The sequence below is a fragment of the Sapajus apella genome, unplaced genomic scaffold (assembly GCF_009761245.1).
Source record: "Sapajus apella isolate SASKATOON/1434 unplaced genomic scaffold, GSC_monkey_1.0 scaffold42, whole genome shotgun sequence".
Taxonomy (NCBI): Eukaryota; Metazoa; Chordata; class Mammalia; order Primates; family Cebidae; genus Sapajus; species Sapajus apella.
Window position 1 is genome coordinate 18604839 of NW_022436982.1, and position 338 is coordinate 18605176.

Genomic DNA, 338 nt, shown 5'->3' on the forward strand with positions numbered 1-338 from the left:
GACAAATACCAGATGTTTATGTTAATGGGGTATAATGTGATGTGTCTATACATGTATACATTGTGGAATAATCAAATCAGAGTGATTAGCAAATCCCTCAAATATTATTTCCTTATGGTGAGAACATTTAAAATCCTCATTTTAGCTATTTTGAAATATATAATACATTATTATTAACTGTAGTCACCTTACTGTGCAACAGAACACTAGAACTTTTCCTCCTCTGTAACTTCATACCTGCTGACTAACATCTTCCCTTTCCCTGTTCCCCTCCCCAACCCCAGCCCCGGGTAATTCCCTTTTGACTCTCTACTTCCTTGTTTTTTTTTTTTTTTTTT